Genomic DNA, 5556 nt, shown 5'->3' on the forward strand with positions numbered 1-5556 from the left:
GAGTGAGTGTGAGAGAGAACAGCAAAGAGTGAGAGAGAAACAGCAAAGCCAAGTGGGGAAAGGGGCGAGAACTGCAAAGAGTGAGAGAGAACAGCAAAGCGTGAGCGAGAAACACAAAGAGAGAAGAGTGAGTGAGAAATAGCAAAGATGTGAGCGAGAAACAGCAAAGGAGTGAGCGAGAGAAGAGTGAGTGAGAAACAGCAAATAGTGAGCGAGAGAAGAGTGAGTGAGAAACAGCAAAGAGTGAGCGAGAGAAGAGTGAGCGAGAAACAGCAAAGAGTGAGCGAGAAACAGCAAATAGTGAGCGAGAGAAGAGTGAGCGAGAAACAGCAAAGAGTGAGTGAGAGAAGAGTGAGCTAGAAACAGCAGAGTGAGCGAGAGAAGAGTGAGCGAGAACAGCAAAGAGTGAGCGAGTGAAGAGTGAGCGAGGTAACAGCGAAGAGTGAGTGAGGGAGAAATAGCAAAGAGTGAGCGAGAAACAGCAAAGAGTGAGCAAGAAACAGCAAAGAGTGAGCGAGAGAAGAGTGAGCGAGAAACGGCAAAGAGTGCTGTTTCTCGCTCACTCTTCTCTCGCTCACTCTTTGCTGTTTCTCGCTCACTCTTCTCTCGCTCACTCTTTGCTGTTTCTCGCTTACTTTTCTCTTGCTCTTCTCTCACTCGCTCTTTTCTGTTTCTCGCTCACTCTTCTCTCGCTCAAAGAGTGAGTGAGTGAAGAGTGAGCGAGAAACAGCAAAGAGTGAGCGAGAAACAGCAAAGAGTGAGTGAGTGAAGAGTGAGCGAGAAACAGCAAAGAGTGAGTGAGTGAAGAGTGAGCGAGAAAACAGCAAAGAGTGAGTGAGTGAAGAGTGAGCGAGAAACAGCAAAAGCGTGAGCGAGAAACAGCAAAGCGTGAGCGAGAAACAGCAAAGAGTGAGCGAGAGAAGAGTGAGCGAGAAACAGCAAAGAGTGAGCGAGAGAAGAGTGAGCGAGAAACAGCAAAGAGTGAGCGAGAGAAGAGTGAGCTAAGAAACAGCAAAGAGTGAGCGAGAGAAGAGTGAGCGAGAAACAGCAAAGAGTGAGCGAGAGAAGAGTGCGTGATAGAAGAATGAGCGAGAAACAGCGAAGAGTGAGCAAGAAAAAGCAAAGAGTGAGTGAGGGAGAAATAGCAAAGAGTGAGCGAGTGAAGAGTGAGGGAGAAACATCAAAGAGGGAGGGAGAGAAGAGTGAGCGAGAAACAGCAAAGAGTGAGCGAGAGAAGAGTGAGCGAGAAACAGCAAAGAGTGAGCGAGAGAAGAGTGAGCGAGAAACAGCAAAGAGTGAGCGAGAGAAGAGCAAGAGAATAGTAAGCGAAACAAGCAAGAGTGAGCGAGAGAAGAGTGAGCGAGAAAACAGCAAAGAGTGCTGTTTCTCGCTCACTCTTCTCTCGCTCACTCTTTGCTGTTTCTCGCTCACTTTTCTCTCGCTCACTCTTTGCTGTTTCTCGCTTCTTTTCTCTTGCTCTTCTCTCACTTACTCATTGCTGTTTCTCGCTCACTCTTCTCTCGCTCACTCTTTGCTGTTTCTCGCTCACTCTTTGCTGTTTCTCGCTCACTCTTCACTCACTCACTCTTTGCTGTTTCTCGCTCACTCTTCACTCGCTCACTCTTTGCTGTTTCTCGCTCACTCTTTGCTGTTTCTCGCTCACTTTTCTCTCGCTCACTCTTTGCTGTTTCTCGCTTACTTTTCTCTTGCTCTTCTCTCACTTACTCATTGCTGTTTCTCGCTCACTCTTCTCTCGCTCAAAGAGTGAGCGAAGAAGAGCGAGCGAGAAACAGCAAAGTGTGAGCGAGTGAAGAGTGAGCGAGAAAAGAGTGAGCGAGAAACAGCAAAGAGTGAGCGAGAGAAGAGTGAGCGAGAAACAGCAAAGAGTGAGCGAGAGAAGAGTGAGCGAGAAACCGCAAAGAGTGAGCGAGTGAAGAGTGAGCGAGAAACAGCAAAGAGTGAGCGAGAGAAGAGTGAGCGAGAAACAGCAAAGAGTGAGCGAGAGAAGAGTGAGCGAGAAACAGCAAAGAGTGAGTGAGCGAGAGAAGAGCGAGAGATGAGTGGGCGAGAAACAGCAAAGAGTGAGCGAGAGAAGAGTGATCGAGAGAAGAGTGAGCGAGAAACAACAAAGAGTGAGCGAGGAGAAGAGCGAGAGACAGCAAAGAGTGAGCGAGAGAAGAGCAAGAGATGAGTGAGCGAGTGATTAGTGGGCGAGAAACAGCAGAGTGAGTGAAGAGTGAGCGAGAAACAGCAAAGAGTGAGCGAGAGAAGAGCGAGCGAGAAACAACAAAGAGTGAGCGAGAGAAGAGTGAGCGAGAAACAGTGAAGAGTGAGCAAGAGGAGAGTGAGCGAGAGAAGAGTGAGCGAGAAACAGCGAAGAGTGAGCGAGAAACAGTGAAGAGTGAGCAAGAGGAGAGTGAGCGAGTGAAGAGTGAGCGAGAAACAGCGAAGAGTGAAGAGTGAGTGAGAGAAGAGTGAGCTAGAGAAAAGTGAGCAAGAAACAGCAAAGAGTTAGTGAGTGAAGTGTGAGCGAGAAACAGCAAAGAGTGAGCGAGAGAAAAGTGAGCGAGAAACAGCCAAGAGTGAGCGAGAGAAGAGCGAGCGAGAGACAGCAAAGAGTGAGCGATAGAAGAGTGTGTGATAGAGGAGTGAGCAAGAAACCTGCGAAGAGTGAGCAAGAAACAGCAAAGAGTGAGTGAGAGAAGAGCGAGCTAGACAGCAAAGAGTGAGCGAGAGAAGAGCGAGCGAGAAACGGCAAATAGTGAGCGAGAGAAGAGTGAGCGAGCGAGAGAAGAGTGAGTGAGGGAGAAATAGCAAAGAGTGAGCGAGTGAAGAGTGAAGGAGAAACATCAAGAGTGAGCGAGTGAAGAGTGAGCGAGAAACAGCAAAGAGTGAGGGAGAGAAGAGCGAGCGTGAGAACAGCAAAGAGTGAGTGAGTGCAGAGTGAGCGAGAAACAGCAAAGAGTGAGCGATAGAAGAGTGTGTGATAGAAGAGTGAGCAAGAAACCGCGAAGAGTGAGCAAGAAACAGCAAAGAGTGAGTGAGAGAAGAGCGAGCGAGAAACGGCAAATAGTGAGCGAGAGAAGAGTGAGCGAGCGAGAGAAGAGTGGGTGAGGGAGAAATAGCAAAGAGTGAGCGAGTGAAGAGTGAAGGAGAAACATCAAAGAGTGAGCGAGTGAAGAGTGAGCGAGAAACAGCAAAGAGTGAGGGAGAGAAGAGCGAGGGAGAAACAGCAAAGAGTGAGCGAGAGAAGAGAGAACAAGAAACAGCAAAGAGTGAGCGAGAGAAGAGCGAGCGAGAAACGGCAAATAGTGAGCGAGAGAAGAGTGAGCGAGCGAGAGAAGAGTGGTGAGGGAGAAATAGCAAAGAGTGAGCGAGTGAAGAGTGAAGGAGAAACATCAAAGAGTGAGCGAGTGAAGAGTGAGCGAGAAACAGCAAAGAGTGAGGGAGAGAAGAGTGAGGGAGAAACAGCAAAGAGTGAGCGAGAGAAGAGAGAACAAGAAACAGCAAAGAGTGAGCGAGAGAAGAGCAAGAGAAAAGTAAGCGAGAAACAGTAAAGAGTGAGCGAGAGAAGAGTGAGCGAGAAACAGCAAAGAGTGAGCGAGAGAAGAGTGAGCGAGAGACAGAAAAGAGTGAGTGAGTGAAGAGTGAGCGAGAAACAGCAAAGAGTGAGCGATAGAAGAGTGTGTGATAGAAGAGTGAGCAAGAAACAGCGAAGAGTGAGCAAGAAACAGCAAAGAGTGAGTGAGAGAAGAGCGAGCTAGACAGCAAAGAATGAGCGAGAGAAGAGCGAGCGAGAAACGGCAAATAGTGAGCGAGAGAAGAGCGAGCGAGAGAAAAGTGAGTGAGGGAGAAATAGCAAAGAATGAGCGAGTGAAGAGTGAGGGAGAAACATCAAAGAGTGAGCGAGAAACAGCAAAGAGTGAGGGAGAGAAGAGTGAGGGAGAAACAGCAAAGAGTGAGCGAGAGAAGAGTGAACAAGAAACAGCAAAGAGTGAGCGAGAGAAGAGCAAGAGAAAAGTAAGCGAGAAACAGTAAAGAGTGAGCGAGAGAAGAGTGAGCGAGAAACAGCAAAGAGTGAGCGAGTGAAGAGTGAGCGAGAAACAGCAAAGAGTGAGCGAGTGAAGAGTGAGCGAGAAACAGCAAAGAGTGAGCGAGAGAAGAGTGAGCGAGAAACAGCAAAGAGTGAGCGAGAGAAGAGTGAGCGAGAAACAGCAAAGAGTGAGTGAGCGAGAGAAGAGCGAGTGATGAGTAGGCGAGAAACAGCAAAGAGTGAGCGAGAGAAGAGTGAGCGAGAAACAGCAAAGAGTGAGCGAGAGAAGAGCAAGAGATGAGTGAGCGAGAGAAGAGTGGGCGAGAAACAGCAGCGTGAGTGAAGAGTGAGCGAGAAACAGCAAAGAGTGAGCGAGGAAAGAGTGAACGAGAGAAGAGTGAGCGAGAAACAGTGAAGAGTGAGCAAGAGGAGAGTGAGCGAGAAACAGCAAAGAGTGAGAGAAGAGTGAAGAGTGAGCGAGAGAAGAGTGAGCTAGAGAAAAGTGAGCAAGAAACAGCAAAAGTTAGTGAGTGAAGTGTGACCGAGAAACAGCAAAGAGTGAGCGAGAGACAGCAAAGAGTGAGCGATAGAAGAGTGCGTGATAGAAGAATGAGCGAGAAACAGCAAAGAGTGAGCGAGAAACAGAAAAGAGTGAGCAAGAAACAGCAAAGAGTGCGTGAGGGAGAAACATCAAAGAGTGAGCGAGTGAAGAGTGAGGGAGAAACAGCAAAGAGGGAGAGAAGAGTGAGCGAGTGAAGATTGAGGGAGAAACAGCAAAGAGTGAGTGATTGAAGAGCGAGCGAGAAAAAGCAAAGAGTGAGCGAGAGAAGAGCGAGCGAGACAGCGAAGAGTGAGCGAGAGAAGAGCGAGCGAGAAACGGCAAAGAGTGAGCGAGAGAAGAGCGAGCGAGAGACAGCAAAGAGTGAGCGAGAGAAGAACGAGCGAGAGACAGCAAAGGTTGAGCGAGTGAAGAGTGAGCGAGAAACAGCAAAGAGTGAGCGATAGAAGAGTGCGTGATAGAAGAGTGAGCGAGAAACAGCGAAGAGTGAGCAAGAAACAGCAAAGAGTGAGTGAGGAAGAAACAGCAAAGAGTGAGCGAGTGAAGAGTGAGGGAGAAACAGCAAAGAATGAGCGAGAAATAGCAAAGAGTGAGCAAGAAACAGCAAAGAGTGAGCGAGAGAAGAGCAAGAGAAAAGTAAGCGAGAAACAGCAAAGAGTGAGCGAGAGAAGAGTGAGCGAGAAACAGCAAAGAGTGAGCGAGAAACAGCAAAGAGTGAGCGAGAGAAGAGTGAGCGAGAAACAACAAAGAGTGAGTGAGCGAGTAACAGCAAAGAGTGAGTGAGCGAGAGAAGAGCGAGAGATGAGTAGGCGAGAAACAGCAAAGAGTGAGCGAGAGAAGAGTGAGCGAGAAACAGCAAAGAGTGAGCGAGAGAAGAGCAAGAGATGAGTGAGCGAGAGAAGAGTGGGCGAGAAACAGCAGCGTGAGTGAAGAGTGAGCGAGAAACAGCAAAGAGTGAGCGAGG

This window comes from Lithobates pipiens, unplaced genomic scaffold, assembly GCF_037356315.1.
Source record: "Lithobates pipiens isolate NorthernLeopardFrog02 unplaced genomic scaffold, aLitPip1_a1.2 Scaffold_126, whole genome shotgun sequence".
NCBI lineage: Eukaryota > Metazoa > Chordata > Amphibia > Anura > Ranidae > Lithobates > Lithobates pipiens.